The sequence below is a fragment of the Anabrus simplex genome, chromosome 2 (assembly GCF_040414725.1).
Source record: "Anabrus simplex isolate iqAnaSimp1 chromosome 2, ASM4041472v1, whole genome shotgun sequence".
Taxonomy (NCBI): Eukaryota; Metazoa; Arthropoda; class Insecta; order Orthoptera; family Tettigoniidae; genus Anabrus; species Anabrus simplex.
In genome coordinates, this window is record NC_090266.1 from 746,150,706 (window position 1) to 746,167,212 (window position 16,507).

The following is a 16,507-nucleotide window of genomic DNA, read 5'->3' on the forward strand; positions in this document are numbered from 1 at the left end:
ACATTAAAACAAAAACAAAAATTAGGACATAAAATACAATAAAATATGACATGAAATGGCGTGTGGCCTCTGGAGAGGCCTGGTGCAGGTCTTTTGATTAGACTCCCGTAGGAGACCTGCGCATCGTGATGAGGATGAAATTATGATGAAGACGGCCCATACACCCAGTCCCTGCACCACGGGAATGAACAAATTACAGTTAAAATTCCCGACCCTGCCAGGAATCAAACCTGGGACCCCTGTGACCAAAGGCCAGAAAGCTAACCATTTAGCTATGGAGTCGGACAAATATGATATGAGCTTAAGGGATAGATAGCAAGTATTTGAATATTATAACATTAAAGTCTTAGGTAACAAAACGTGGTCAGCAATAATACACCAGACACATTTAATCATACAAACTGGCAGAGAGTGAGCCCTTATTGAAGTGCTCATTCAATTAATCAGTCATCTATTCATATGTGCAGAGAATATTTCAATTTTATTAAGTACTTGTAACTGGCAGGTAACATCTACATTCAGCAGCACGTCGCAATTTCTGCAGGGAGCTTGGAGCTCGGGTTTATTTGCTCGCCAGCTAAGTTTAGAAGGAGAAATTTTGACATGAAGTACACAAAGCAGAACAAGGAAACAATACAACTCCTCCAACAGCCAAACCAACAGACAACATTGCGAAGGCCCGGCGAGAGGCTACAGGAGCTGCAAATATACGTCTGAAGCAAGCCTCGGGTAAGCGATGTTTGAGCCAATGAAATTATAGAGCCACAGTCAATTTGGCTAGGCATTGGTCCATGCGAGTGATGGCCCCGATCAAGGATACAATGGCGTATTAGAGGACGAATTGATAAAACCAATGAGTGCGTGGGCTAGCTAACCTATTATTCGGCGAGATTCTGTGCAGGTAACATCGAGAGAAGTATTATTTACACGAGTGCGGGTCAGAACCTAGGTTTCTTGATTGTGTGGGGACTTGAACATTGGTTTAAGACGCCCAGTCTTCATTTCAATTATTGAAGATTTTAAACTTTCGAGAACGGCTTTTATTTTTTTATTTGCGGAGAGACGAACAGTTTCCAGACAGTCATTCAATGTTTAGTAGCTTGCCAGTGTAAACAGATTTTATGAGGACATCAAACTCAATAATATCCAGTCCAGCATTTAAATGGGTAATATCTGACCTACTTACGGGATTAGATAAGAGAAGTTGTTCTGCGACTGAATGGGAACTGGTTTCATGGTCAGTGGAAATTACCCCGGCTGTAGTATTCTAGTAACTGGTGGGTTAACCTTGACCTAGTTTTCTACGTCGTGGACGAGGGGATGTTTTAAGAACAACATCCAGAAACAGCGATGGAGACTACAAGATCACCACTTCAATGCCAGGAGAATGGAGACCCAAGGACTGATCCAGTTCTTTACTGAAGGCAACACTTTTGATATGGCTGGCTAAAACGATGGGATGCCGGCTGTCCTGAAAGGCTGGCGGCGATAAGTCAACGAAATACATGAGTACAGAATTTTCAATGTAATTATGTGAGTGTGAACGTGTTTTAATGTTGCAAAAGTGGATAGGTAAGTTTTAATTTTTATAAATTTTACTTTGTTTGGAAGGACTACGTCCTATTTAAAGTAAATGTTAGGAAGCTTGTTACTGTAAATTTAATTGTAACGTAGATGTGGACCGATTACATAAGGTCGCAAAATGCTTTCTGACATTTTTATTCAGAGTTATTGGCTGAGTGGTTAACATCTTTTTATGATGATGATGCTTGTTGTTTAAAGGGGCCTAACATCGAGGTCATCGACCCCTAATGGTACGAAATGAGACGAAATGTTATCCAAATTTAAAAGTTCAAAATCCTCCACTGACCAGAATTCAAAGCATGAGGACGAAGAATGAAAGGATGGATGGATATGAATTTAAAACGATTAGTGGAACCGACCCACAGTGCCTCACATGCACAGAAGCTGGCACAAAACAATAGTATTGCTGACCAAGGGCTGCTTCTATAGCACAATGCTGAATCGATTATGCTCGTAGTCGAAACGGGTCCAAAATCCAGATCATCGGCCCCTCATAATGGAACTTATCGCTAGGAAAGTAGAACCATGGTATTTGTCATTTGGCAATACTAATCAAAAGTAGCGTAGACTCACAGTATTCCACACATTATGGTACTATTCAGAGGTAGTATAATGTGTACATGTAACACAGACCTATAGTGTTTCGCAGACTGCAGCGCTATTTACAGGCAACGCAAACCTATGGCATTCCTCACACAAGTGGACTAACCACAGGGACCCAAACTATCCCGTGGTATTCCTCACATAGTGGGAATAAAGCACAGGCAAGGCAGAACCATAGTGTTGCTCATATAGGGGTACGAATCACAGGTACTGTAAGACCCTCATCCTGATTCAGACACTGTCACTACTAATCGCAAACCTACTGCGTACCTAACATAGTGGTACTACGCACAAGTAAATGCAACCCATGGTGTTCCCTGCATGATGGTACTAATTACAAGTACCGTAGTCTCATGGTTCTAATTTGATCATCCCTTGGTTGCCCCTTTTAATCGCCTCTTACGACAGGCATGGGATACCGCGGGTGTATTCTACATGTGCGCCCCCCACCCGCAGGGGGTTATCTTTTTATGAGTCTGTTTCTTATTAGTTTTTGCCTCATTTATTTGGATTTGTTTTGCTTTGATGTTTGAGACGCAGTGTACGTCTGGAAGCTTAAATGTAAATAAGAATTTAAATTAAGGTCAGGAAGGACAATAAAGTATTAAGGGGAGTTTGAATTGTACCGAAAAATACTGTGGACATTTTTCTGGGATTTTCTTGCATGTGTGAATGAGTATGTTTGAGATGGTGGAGTTTGGATCCACAAATTTTGATAGCGTCATCTTTGTGATCATTTTGAATATCAAGATGAGCGTAAATTAGCGTTTGACTCACGAGTTTCTCAAATGCAGTTTCGTATTTCAAGTTCTGAATAATCAGAATTCATTTTCTGTAAAATTTATTATTATTATTAATGTGAGTTTCTCAAGTTGTAAGATTGAGATATTTCAGTAACTTTCAGATGTTCAGACATGATCGATTGTCTATGTGGCAATTTCTTAGTTTCAGATTGTGATATTATTACAGAGTTGACCACTGTATTATTCATGTTTCACTTTACGAATGCAAGTGCTTTGATTTGTGACCAGCGTGGTCTTGTTTCTTTTCATGCGAGGGAATGTTAGAGGAAGTATTTTTATATACGTATTCAGTTTCGGCAACCTTAGAACATGTGATGGCGCTGGGTGATTTTCAGTAAGAGGACGCGTTCCTCATTTGAAAGGCCTGCATTTTTCATGTTTGTGTGACTTGCCTCGGGTAGACTGTTGAGCAGCGAGTGTGAAGAGTTGGACCCCGTGTTTTGATGATTGCTGCATTATTTTGAGAGGCCAAATCTCCACTTTTGAGTCATTAGGCCATGTGTTGACGAGGGTGATATGTGCGTCTACCAAAGAGGGTTTATTTTAGCAGTCTATACATCGTGATGATTTATGGTTTTTGTCCTTGTTTCTATAGTTGTTGCAGTAGACGAGATTTTCATATCGCGACGTTTCATTTGGTTTTTCTTTTGTGATATAACTGCGCTGAGGAACATTTGTGTCATGTGATTTATTGCAGGAACCAATGTTGAATTATGTGTTGAAAGTTAAAGCCTACTCTGTTTTATTTTTTTATTTTTTATGAATTAGTGCCTGTAATTTATTTCAGGAATCCACATTGATTTGTGTGTGCCGTTATAAAGTCCACCAGTTGATTGCTTTTGTGTTGTGTAATTTATTTTAGGAACCTACGTTGAATAGGATGTGTTACTTAATGTGTAAAATTATGTTTCCTTATTTTTTTCATCGAGGCTTTGAGTGAATGAGAGTTGCATGAATGACGCATGCTTTCTTGGCGAACCCTGGAAAATGTGACATTATGTTTCTTTGATTGTGTATATTTGCCATTTTTGTGATTTTATTGTGTGTGGTTCCGACCCACAGTGTTCTATGGTGCTCATGAGGTCGCTCATGATTCGAGGTGTATATTTTGATAGGATGTTCTACCACTCAGGGTGTTAAATACTGTACAGTCAGGTTAGTTTTCGTCTTCCCCTTTTGTGCATTAAATCACGTCTTTTCTTAAGGTTAGGGATCCCCACCGCAATGTCAAGTGTGCAGGAAAGGGAAATGTACTCATCTACAGTTGAAGGTGTTAACAAATATAAAACCAGGTGCGTGGTGTGAGAACGCAAGCCAATGTGTTAAAATTAATTAAACTTCAAGATTTGATTTGATATGTCAAGTATATGTGTATATTTGTAATAACTTTTTATTCTCAAGATGGACTTTATCAAGCTGAGAGAAAAATTCCGAGTCATGTAAAACTTTGAATCATTTGATACTTTTGCTATTTTTTTTAAATATTTTTCTTGTTTATTTTAATAAACAGATTTTCCTCCAAAACTGACGTCATGCTTCGCCTTGCTTTATTTGTAGCTGTTAGTTGACATCACCGTGTCGATATCAGTTATATGTTCCCCATCTAAATCCAGGGTGTATATATTTTTATGGCATTATTTTTATCATAATTCGGACCGAGCACCCCTGGGATCGGCTGACTAGTCTGGGGCAAATTAACTTGATGATAGAAATGGGGCATGAGCTACAATACGTTAAACGTTTCAACATTCATTATCATAGCTTTTAATCCAGTTCTCGCTTGGTTTTCCTATATAAATAAAAATAATGAACGAAGTATTAGCATGCTTTATGGTATGTGTCTGTGTAAGTTAGAAAACACTGCCTAACAGGAATTCTATCAAAGCCAATCTGTTGAAATTTGCTGGTAGAGAAACGGGGAAGGGAGCTGTAACTGGACACTTCAGCGAAGAACCGGGCGAGAGATAACATGGAATTTAATTGTTTGAAAATTGCTTCCGAACTAAATATATCTACTGGAGTGATTTAAAGACGGAAACACACTATTGTCACGTTCCGTGAACTCAGGCATTCGTGTTGCAATCTAATTTGTCCAGAAAGATGTGCTAAAAGATGCCTGTACAGTAACTCCTTCGAATCTGGTCTTCTAAACCTGCTACCTGTCTGTTCTGGGAAAATAAAATAAATATATCTACTACACTATTTGGAAATCCTGTGCTTGAAACTCAATACAGGTAACAGTACCTTGTTAAAGAGACCTCAATTTAATAAAAAATACCAAAATTATAACCAAATAGGACCTAATATAATTAAAACGGGCAAATTTAGAATTATGTTTGCCTCCTGTTACATCAGTAGCACATGTAATGTGTAATAAAAAGTGCACAAATAATTTAGCGTCATCATCGAAGCTGGTGTGTTATTTACGTGAATCAGTTGGCAACTAAATTTTCGTTGTGGTAGTTCCAAACTTAGCAGTAAAGCAAAGATGAGACGCAATGTAATTTAAACATTTGAAGCATGAAATTTCACACACCACAAGCTGTAAATGAGATAAGACAGACTGCATTGTTTAGGTTAGGTATGGTATTGCCTGAATGGTGCCGAAAGTTCCAAGACGGAAAGAATAGAAATAAATAACAGGATGGATATCTACACGTGTGGCGGTAATGCGTTTAATATCATAATGTTTAATTTTGTATGTTCATTGCCTCCCATATTTTATTAACGCATACTCTAGTATGTTTTGTTTGGCGTCTCCAAAAATCCTTGAAAGTAAGTGGGGACATAAAAAATTTATTATTATTATTATTATTATTATTATTATTATTATTATTATTATTATTATTTGTTAGGTACGTTAGCGAGAGAAACAATTGTAATTTTTATCACATTTTAAACGTACTTCTCTCCCAAAGAACCCTATATTGGTCCGAGTTACGAGATATTAAACGATCACTTTGTTAATGATCTCGCCTGTGTATATTAATAGGCCTAGCAACAACCGTGAATATTTCTTAACTAAAGGAAACTCGTTTCCTCATACTAAGGTGGTGCAGCTCTTTTTTAAACAGGCCCCCAGTGGAAGGCAGTTGCATGTACCATTTTTACCGCAAATCAACCTTCCTGCTATTCGTAAATCTCTGGCAATACGGTACGGGGAATTAAACTCAGGCTCCCGAGAACGGCAGCTAATTGTGCTAAACATTACGCTAACGGAAATTTTAACTACAAAACACAGACATACAGTATATACATGACTGATGCGTGTTTGCAATGCACAGGTTAGACACGAAACTGTCACCTATGTGTGCGACGTTAGAGCTACAGTAGGCCTACGCTATGGAGGCAGACACAGATGTACCACATGACTTCGATGTGCGTTTTCATTGCGCGAGTCGAACGGACGAAACTATTCACAAATTCATGTGATGTCATCAGAGCTGCATAAGGCCTGTACCTGCTTCAAAGCGGAATCGTTGTTCTTTGACGAATTACGTTTGGGGGGGGGGTCTTGTATGAGAGTTTTATTTTTTCATTTTCTTCGTCTTGAAAAGCCAAGGGGGCAGGGGGTGTAATACGCGAGGGGGTCTAATACACGAGTAAATACAGTAATTAACCATAGGTAAACAGTGGGGTGGAGTGGCTGCTAATCACACTAACCACTACACCTTAGAGGCCTGTGCCTTGTTGCCTTAGACAGAGAAGGTTAAATTTATGTGAAATTGCCTCCATTTAACAACAAATGTATGTCAGAATTTCCAAATCTGTTTCGTTGTGTTTTTCACAAATTTCATCTGAGGAAACTTTCTCGTTTTTTCAATATTGCTCTGCAGAAGAGTATTTTTGTCTTGCTTTACGACAGTCAAACTCGTTCCATTGTAGAAACCAGCAATAGCATTTCGATTGTGAAGAAGAATGTTAGAACACATCTAACTTTCATGTCTATCTTGAGAGGTGGCTTGCCTGAAGGAGGAAGAGAGTGAAGAAAACTAAATGTACATAGTGCCTCAAATACATCATCGCATTCTGCTGGGTTATTTCTAATGCACATTATTTTGTCAACTTCCCAAATTTTCAGAACCTATCGCTGATGTTAATTTGTCCTGATACCTTAGGAAAAGAAATTGAATTATCGTTTGGATACGAAAAACCAATTAAATATTGTCAAATATATTTTGGAATTTAGTTTGTCTGAAATCTCAATGCAATTTTGGCCTACTTCTTCACTGTTGAGCTCTAGAAGCATTTCACCACAGTTGGGTTCTACAGCATTTTCAATCCATTTTGGTTTAAAAATCTTAATTTGGAACCTTAAAGTAGTGATATAAAATTATCCGAACAGGAGTCAGAAACAATGTAGATATAAAACCCTTATGCCACTGACATTTGAAGTCATTAGAAGTGGTTCAAAACTTCTGCAGCCAATTCGACTGTCATTTTCAATTTTCCAATATTTGTATATTGATTTCTGATTTCTTTCCGAAGTCCATAGCTTCATTCTTGTTGCAACTCCTTTCACAATCTCAATAAACTGAAATAATAATACAAAATTCATCTACTTGCTTTCAGTGTCTTAAGTTGATCAATAACCAACGGCAACCGCTCTATTGATGGATTTGCTAATACGGCGACTGGCAAAAATCTTCATCTAAGTGAGCAAATACATTTCAATATGTGTCACCATCTCTTATGTTATTCCATGCTTGTTGGCAACCACATACAGCGATTCATCAGATACGTAATTTTCTTTCAAAAGTACCAAATTTGTGGTTGTGTAAGTTTTATTGTATATTTCTTGTAAAAGGGAAACAACTACATATATCTGGTGCAAATTCCAACCGTTGAAACTTTCTCAATTTTTCCATATCACTGTGCATGACAGAATAAGGATTTATATATATATATGCACACATGTACATGGTATTTTTCAAGGATTACAAATTTTTTAAGTTCATTCTTATAGTAACACTTCAGAGAGATACGGTGCATTCCCTTGGATGATACAGATTTTAGAAACACTGTACAAAGGCCAGTTTGCCACAATTTCTGGGTGGGAATGTCACTTGAGAGGGAAAAGTCATTAACATTACTGAAGATTTCAAGTATTGGCAATAAGTTTGTAACAAATCACATATAACAAACCATTTTTCCAAAAACTGGAGCTTGCAACTGATTATGAATCAATGCATGGATTTTTATTGCATCGCATCTACTCGTGATATCCCTTTGCTGTGCAATGAGTGTAGGACAACCAATGTTTTTTTAAATGCTATTTGTTCGGGGCGTCTACCTAGAAAGATCTTTTGCCCCTACTTGCACCATATGCGAGGAACCTGAGTGTATTTTGTAAATGGTGGAAGTGTAAAGTGTTGAATGTGAGGAAAGGAACTTTAAGGACAACACAAACACAGTCCCCAGACCAGAGATATTAATCATTTACGATTAATTAAGTTTGTAACCAGCCATTTAAACATTATGAACGGAATTCAGAAATAAATTTTGCATGTGGTTAAGACTTTATACTGGCGTGTGACTACAATCAACCGTGTGATAACAGTGTTTGTTACTGGGCATCGCAAAATTTGGTTTACAAATGCCGATGGTAGCAGTTTCTTCTGCAGACAGACTCAAAGAATGTAAGAATGAAGGATTTATAATTTCTTGTGGCATTCTTATGTCCAAATGTTATGATTGTCAGATTACTGCATGAAAGATGCTTCAGACAAACTCTGCAAATCAGAGCAGCATTCAAAATGCCGAGAAATTTCGCACCTTGAAGTTGGTGTTCCTAGAGTGGTCACATCGAAAGAAACATTATCAAATGCTAGTCTCTTGAAGGATTCGAAAGAAGAGTTTATTTTGGACACTACTACAGATTCGTGAAAGCTAACATACCAGTTAAAAAACCAGACAATCCTGCTATCCATACTTGGCTTCATAAGTATGTTCATGGAAGTGGACATTTACCATCAGAATATCAGATCCATCAGCAAGACATCCCTATGATCGGTGAAAGGAGGGAGGAAATTAAGGAAGAGCTCGAAAATGAGGGCTTGTTTCTGCTATGTGATGAAAGGATAAGAATGATAGGTTTTTCTCCAACATTCTACTTCGTCCATCACTACCATCAACTGAAATGAACACCCATCTGGCTGCCTCTGTTGTTCTAGATTCTGCCAATAGCGCAAATTGTGCTAATGACATACAACATGTGACAAAGTTTGGTGAATGAAGTCAGAATGGTCGATCCTGCAACACTGGCGACACACAACGCTGCACGGTTTTGACCACCTGCTCCCAACGTTGTTCAGTTGAGCATCGTGTGTGTGCCGTGTAAGACCTGTCTGACACAGTGTGTGTTTAGTGCGTTGATTCTGAACTGCGAACAGAAACATGAATGACCAAAAGATCAATGTACAGTTTTGTTTTAAGCTTGGCAAGACACCAAAAGAAACGCATGCGATGCTGGTTATGTGTTTATGAAGATCAAGCACTGTTCTTTAAGTGTGTGTACGAGTGGTTCGCCTGTTTTCGAAGAGGGCGGGAATGTGTTTCTGACAACCCCCACAACGGAAGACCGGCGACCGCCATCAGTGACGAAAACATTGAGAAGGTGAGGACATTAATCACGAACGATTGGCGATTAACTGTGCGCATGATAGCAGATGAACTGCAGATTAACCGTGAATCCGTGCGACAAATCATTACCCAGAAGTTAGCGAAGAGGAAAATGTATTCTCGTCTTGCGCCACATCACTTGACTGACGATCAGAAGCAGGCAGATTTAGAGGCTCCACGGGATTTTGTCGAAACGGTGGATGCGACACCAAATTTCTTGAACTGTAATGTCACTGAGGAAGAAACCTGGTCTCAGGTACGACCCTGAAACAAAACGGCAAAGCATGGAATGGCGTTCTCCGGGATCCCCTCATCAGAAAAAGGCCAGAGCTGAAAAGTCACGCATTAAAACGATGCTCATCAGTGATCACCTGTTTTGATAGTCAAGGCATTATCCACAACGAATTTCTACCTGGGGGAACGGCGTTGAATGCTGCACGGTACATTGAAATTTTGACCTGTTTCTTGAAACGTCTATGCAATGTACGACCCCAGTACCCACAACAGGGTTTATGGTTTTTTTTGTCCATGACATCGCTCGCCCACACAAAGCCAATATCGTCAAACAGTTCATGGCAAAAAAGGGGGTGGTGTAACTTGAACATCCCCGATACTCGCCAGATCTCAATCCTCCAGACTTCTTCCTATTCCGACTCAAACTCGCTTTGAAAGGAAAGAGATTTGAAGATATTCCTGACATTCAATGAAATGTGATGAGGCTTTCATAGACGTGAGACCCATGAATACTTCTGAAATTTTAAAAAGAAGGTACAAGGATAAAGGCACCTTCCCTTTGCTTTCTAAGGAAAGATGGAACTCTTGCAACATCAAATGAAGAAAACTGCGAAATCTTAGCTAAGTATTTTAACGACCTTCTAAACTGTGAAAAACCAGCCAACCCCACATCAAAACTAACAAACCAGTGAGCCAAAACCTGCCATCTTCTCCACCAAATTGCGATGAAGTCAAACGTCACATAAACATACATACATTATCATTATAGACTGTTATGCCTTTCAGCGTTCAGTCTGCAAGCCTCTGAGAATTTACTAAACGTAGCCACAATCCTCGATTTGCAACTAGTGTTGTGGCCTCATTTAGTTCTATACCTCTTATCTTTAAATCGTTAGAAACCGAGTCTAACCATTGTCGTCTTGGTCTCCCTCTACTTCTCTTACCCTCCATAACTGAGTCCATTATTCTCCTAGGTAACCTATCCTCCTCCATTCGCCTCACATGACCCCACCACCGAAGCCGGTTTATGCGTACAGCTTCATCCATCAAGTTCATTCCTAAATTAGCCTTCATCTCCTCATTCTGAGTACCCTCCTACCATTGTTCCCACCTGTTCCTACCAACAATCATTCTTGTTACTTCTAACTCATGAATAAGATATCCTGAGTCCACCCAGCTTTCGCTCCCGTAAAGCAAAGTTGGTCTGAAAACAGACCGATGTAAAGATAGTTTCGTCTGGGAGCTCACTTCCTTCTTACAGAATACTGCTGATCGCAACTGCGAGCTCACTGCATTAGCTTTACTACACCTTGATTCAATCTCACTCACTGTATTACAATCCTGGGAGAACACACAACGTAAATACTTGAAATTATCGACCTGTTCTAGCCGACATTCAATTCTGTTGAATTTCTTACCTACTGACATCAATTTAGTCTTCGAGAGGCTAATTTTCATACCATACTCATTGCACCTATTTTCAAGTTCCAAGATATTAGACTGCAGGCTTTCGGCACAGTCTGCCATTAAGACCAAGTCGTCAGCATAGGCCAAACTGCTTACTACATTTCCACCTAACTGAATCCCTCCCTGCCATTTTATACCTTTCAGCAGATGATCCATGTAAACTACGAACAGCAAAGGTGAAAGATTACAGCCTTGTCTAACTCCTGTAAGTACCCTGAACCAAGAACTCATTCTAGCATCAATTCTCACTGAAGCCCAATTGTCAACATAAAGAGACTGAAAAATAATAAGGCTCCTGGTGAAGACTCCATGATTGCGGAACTGTGGAAACATGTCCCGGAAGAAGTAATTGACATCCTACACCAAACCGTTGTAGATATATGGGAAAAAGAACAACTACCAGAGGACTGGAAGCTAGCTTTGATCCATCCTTTACACAAGAAAGGAAATATAAGAGATGTGAACAATTATTGTGGAATTTCTCTTCTGTCAGTAGCCTACAAGATCCTGTCATTATCCATCCTTGAAAGACTAGAAAAGCAAGTTGAACACAAACTCTGAGAATACCAAGCAGGTTTTCAGAAAGGCCGATCAAGTGCAGAACAAATACTTAACCTAAGAACCATAATAAGATACTATATGCTCAGAGGTCGAACCTATGTACATACCTGCCAACTTTACAAAACCAAAAATCAGGAGATTTTGATGTGAAAATCGGGAAAAATCAGGAGCTACAATTGGTCAAAACTGCTTATTCCACATGACTTGTGCAATACAGTACTATGATATATTTATAACACTTATAATCTCAAAGCCCGACTGCTGCTATATGAGGCTACAAGGCTAAAAATTACACATCTCTATTACCTCACAGAAAGTATGTGAGCGAGATGATTGGCCTCTGATAAGCCTTCCGAAAATAGTATGAACTCATGTTCCACACGTGTGAATCGGTCATGCACTCAGATGCCATTACTTAGTAAATGCATACATTACGGTAATATATTGCATCAAGTGCCTGCACGATTATGTGAAGCTCAATGCTATTTGTATCAAATAACTAGCTGTTGTACCCGTGCTTCGCTACAGAATTCTCAGAAAGGCTGTCCTTATAGTTTTCCCAACTGAAGTCAACATAGGTCATTACAATAACGTCAGTACGAATGTCACGATTAAAAGTAATGCTGTCATATGAAATACCCTTGATAAGTGGAAAACAGCATATTTTCTCACTTTTAACAAAAAGTACTACAGTGCCGATCTAACAGTTGAAAGTTCCAGAGCTAGAATGAGCAGGCCGCAGATAGCCGCAACACACTCCTGTGTCATTATTCCATTGAAGTGTGCACACTGCTCATTCCAACCACTACCTCAGAGAAGGGATCAAAAAGCTGGAATACCATGACGATCCAGTGTGTTATGTACCAGCAGAATCAGAAAATTTATGAACCAGAGGAATAGCATGCTTAAGAAGAGAGAGATCTAACTCCCCAGCTACTTCCTACCAATATTCAGACAGGCTGTTATACTCGATACGCAGCAGTAATCCCATCTATCGGAGATAAATGCCAGCAGAATACACAAAGCACATCATAACAAACAATGGTCAATGTAATGTTATTGTTGATCAATTTTATGAGCTCTCTGTATTGCACGTCTTCACATTTAGTTATCTTCAGACTCTGCGATATTATAGCATCTTATGTAAAGTGAGTCCTAGCATTTGACGATAGCAGTTCTGAGAACTGAGTTACAGCAGATGATGGATTTAATGCATTGGAGGCAAGATTGATTACAAGTAATAAATCTCATTGTAGACTGTACTGGACATCAGTTATAAAACTTAAAACAAGAATAATAGTTAACACCACCTTTCCAAAACTTATCTTTCCTTATATTTAGGATATAAACATTACAATAGGCGTTGTAAGATGGGACATATTTTGCTTAACAGTCGTAAGCATCATCAGCCGAAATAAATCTTAGCCTAAAGTTAGGTCAGGGCCCCGAACCTAGTGTCCTTAAAATATATGGCACTCTAAGAATCAACATTTACATTTAGAAAATCAAAAAGGCTAAAAACTAGTGTGAAAAAAACATACAGTGTTACAGCATGGCTAAGAGAAAACATACAATCGTGTTGAAACAGAGGTTAAAAACAGAAAGTACAATACGGAGCTGGTAGTGAAATAATTAAAATCGTTAGGATATAATTGCTACCAGTCAGTCAATCAGAATGTTCAAACACAAAATGTGAAAATATATGAGTGTTCATCATGGCTAAGTGAAAAAAAAAAAAAAAAAAAAAAAAAAAACCACACATGTAATCGTGTTGCCTGAGGCTCAAAACATAAGGTACAACACAGAGTTGGCAGTGTAATAAACTCATTGCTACCAGTCATTTAATAAGAATGTTCATACGTAACAAAAAATGATGATTATATTCTTTTGAATGAAGAAATAATTAAATCTCGCTCTTGTATAGATACGCGAGTCGGGCAAGAGAAATCGCATATTGTTGCAGACATGCAGTAGTAACACTTCAAACAGGATTGATCACGCCTGAAGCCGCTTATAAGGTAGAGGCCAATATCCACTTCATCCAAAACAATGGTTAAAGCCGAATAACAGGTGTCTTCATTTTACTGGGAGTTCAAGACCAAAAAGGGAAAAAATAAGATGCAAAGTGCGTGAACTGAAGTCTGAAAAATGGAAAAAGGAAAAAAAAGATGTAATCGGGCCTTGAAAATAGGGATTTCAAAATGAGAGTCTAAGGTCACTTACCTCTTATGTTGGATGAGCGTTGACTGGAGACATTAGCCGTTCGAGAGGGTCTGTTAAACGTATGCCCGTTGCTGCGTGTTTTGTATCTGTGCGTTTGCTTAGACGGAGAGCAAAGTGTAGCTTCCACCGCAGTCCCAGTCTCATCTATGGCTGTGACAGTATGGAAGCTGCTGGGGTATGAGTGGTGCTGAGTAATGACGTTTGGGGCACAACTAGTGTCAGAGTGTTATGAAAGGTGTTGCTCACAGGATCAGTCGTGCTGCAGTGGCTCTTTCTGGTCCAGTGAGGAAAGCAATGGCAAACTACCTCACACGCCTCATTTGGGCTCTGCCATTGGTTTTTGCGGTTTCCCTATAACTACATAGCCTTTAGTGGTGCTATTTGAGGATCCAACCAGCCTCCAGGCTGATGACCTAACAGACAGACAAGTTGGGACGGGAGGGGTAGGTGCAACAATGAGAGTGCTGGAAGCTGGCGGCGGTGTTCTATTATGGGGAAGGGGTAAGGTGGAATCTGTTATGGCGACCGGAGGGATATTTAAAGGTTTATAATTGAAGATTTTTGTGAAATTGTTATGATTTATATTAAAATTAGGGAGTAACTTGGGGACTTGTTCAATTAATGGGCTGTTGTTCTCAGGGACATCGTTTAAATTAAAAAATGTTGATTCAAGAAAATGTACGTATTTTCCAATCCTGTCATTAAGCTGCTTTTATTTACATATTTTATGATGTGGAGGTCCTGATCGATTTTAGAATAATTGTGCCCGGAATCCCTCGTGGTTGCTCATGGCAGAGTACTTTTTATGCTTTAAGGCATTATAATGTTCCAAGTATCTAGTTCTAAAACTGCAGCCAGTTTGTCCGATATAAGAAAATTCACACTGGGGGCATTTGAGTCTGTAAATACCAGAGTTCGAAAATTTGTCCTGAGAAGTACTTACCAAGTTGGAATTAAAAAATATATTCCGATTAGTGTTGCGAGTTCGGTAGGATTCTGATGTTATGCTTCTTAAATGGGTTAGTAATGCTGTATATGGCGGGGGTAGTGAAGGTGAACGTTGCAGTGTTTATTCTTTTGGGCTTATCTGGAATTAAATTTGTAGTATTTTTTTATTTTATTTTACCAATAATCTTATTGACCAGGTTAGCTTTATAGCCGTTAAGTTTTGCAAGTTCTTTTATGTATTCGAACTCTTCTTTCTGGTTAGAAGGGGATAGTGGAACATTTAATGCTCGATGAACCAAACTGTAGAAAGTTGCTTGTTTATGAGCTTGAGGGTGTAAAGACTCATTCTTTATTGTCAAAGAAGCAGCGGAAGGCTTTCTCTAAATTTGGAAAATAAAATTATCACTGGCTCTGGTCAAGGTTAAGTCAAGGAAGTTTAAAGACTTGTTGATTTCGTCTTCCTTAGTGAACTTGATATTGTGGTCAAGGTCATTAAGGGTCTTTAAAATGTTATCACTATTATTGCGATGTGTGTCGATGATGGCAAATGTGTCATCGACGTATCTTAGCCAAAGCTGTAGACCATTGATTTTATTGATTATCTTGTTAGTCTCATTAGTCTCGTTACAATACTGTAACGGAATTACTGTATACAGTATTCAGTTCAGTAGTAACAAATAATTGTTTCATTATTTCAGATTGCTTTGCGCTTTGTTGAACAAAGCAATGAATCTACACTAGCTGATGTATTGTTGATTAAACGGTGGCGCGACATAGCTGCACGACAGCGCTGCATCCAGAAATTTCAGAGGAAAAATCACAGATTTTATACGAGTGACATTATGTAAATATTTTAATGTTAATATATAGTATGCACCTTTGCTTAACAGAGTTTATGCATTTTTATTTCGACATTTGACATGTGTCATCCGAAAAAACTCGACAACCGAAGTGGCTCCGCCCCCCTTATTTCGGATAAACGGGGTTCTACTGCGTGTATATATCATAACCTTTCAATGGATTCTGAGTCGAAGGTGAAGAAATCATTGAAGTTTATGATAGTATGGAAGCTGTTTGAAATGATGTAAAAGTATACGTCCAGACACATTGATAATTCAAAGTAACTCGCTCAACTGAATGGCGAGCTTAAATAAAAATTAAATATATGATAATTCATAAGCTCAGAACCCCGTGGTATCTAATAAATTCACGTCCAGAAGTTTAATATTGAAGTACAATCAACTACTGTTAAATGAAAAGGACTATATTCGACGGGAGAGTAAACTGATTTCTTATGAGCAACGTTTAGTTCCGATAACAATAAGATGGAGGCCATGGACTGAAGTAAATATTATGAATGTTACATATCAAAGTCACCTTCATTTGCACTAGTCATACGTTATCTGACTACAGTGAACATCTACAAATGGTCGAGAATTTGTTTACGAAACAATCGATTAAGA

General features: G+C 38.7%; 1 protein-coding gene across 3 annotated transcripts in view; it reads right to left on the reverse strand.

Annotated features, from left to right (window-relative positions):
• Positions 1-16,507, reverse strand: part of Ack (activated Cdc42 kinase) — a 366,870-nt gene that overhangs the window by 205,068 nt on the left and 145,295 nt on the right. The window lies entirely within an intron of this gene.